Source organism: Mus caroli, chromosome 2, assembly GCF_900094665.2.
Source record: "Mus caroli chromosome 2, CAROLI_EIJ_v1.1, whole genome shotgun sequence".
Classification (NCBI taxonomy): domain Eukaryota; kingdom Metazoa; phylum Chordata; class Mammalia; order Rodentia; family Muridae; genus Mus; species Mus caroli.
The window spans coordinates 34,601,081-34,601,698 of NC_034571.1; positions in this window are offsets into that span (position 1 = coordinate 34,601,081).

Consider the following 618-nt stretch of genomic DNA (forward strand, 5'->3'; position numbering starts at 1 on the left):
CCCTGCCAGAGTGTGTCCTGGCCTTTATCTTGCCATGGAGAACCACCCCCCCCCCAACCTGTCCTCACAGCCATCACCCTGCCAGAGTGTGTGAGCAGGACAAGATGGCTGGGTTTTGTAGCTGGGTGGACCTGGGTTCAAGATGCTTCCTGTGTTGCCTCTGCCCTGTCCCTTGACTTTTCAGTCACTATTTGCTCACATCCTACAGAAGTTATAAAGAACCTTAAGAGTTGTTTGGAGGGTCAGGTATTAACTTGCTGGACCACTCATTGAGCAGGACAGGCAAGCTACCACTGCCCAGCATACTGTTGTCACAGACACAGCTGAGACTCAGCATGTGGCCTTCTCTCAAACTTCAAACTCCTTCCAGCAGTGCTCCAGGCCCCCTGGTGTCCCCAAACTCAGTCCCTTCCTCGTGTTCAAAGTGCAGTGGTGACTCTACCCTCGTGGATAGTTCTCAGCTTGGAGACTTTCTCATCTGGGAAGCCCTCCTCACTACCTGTACTCATCCCAAGACCCAGTACTCTCCTCACAGCACTTCTGAGGTCTGTGCATCTCCCATCTAGTTCCCCCTCTCCTCACAGCACTTCTGAGGTCTGTGCATCTCCCATCTAGTTC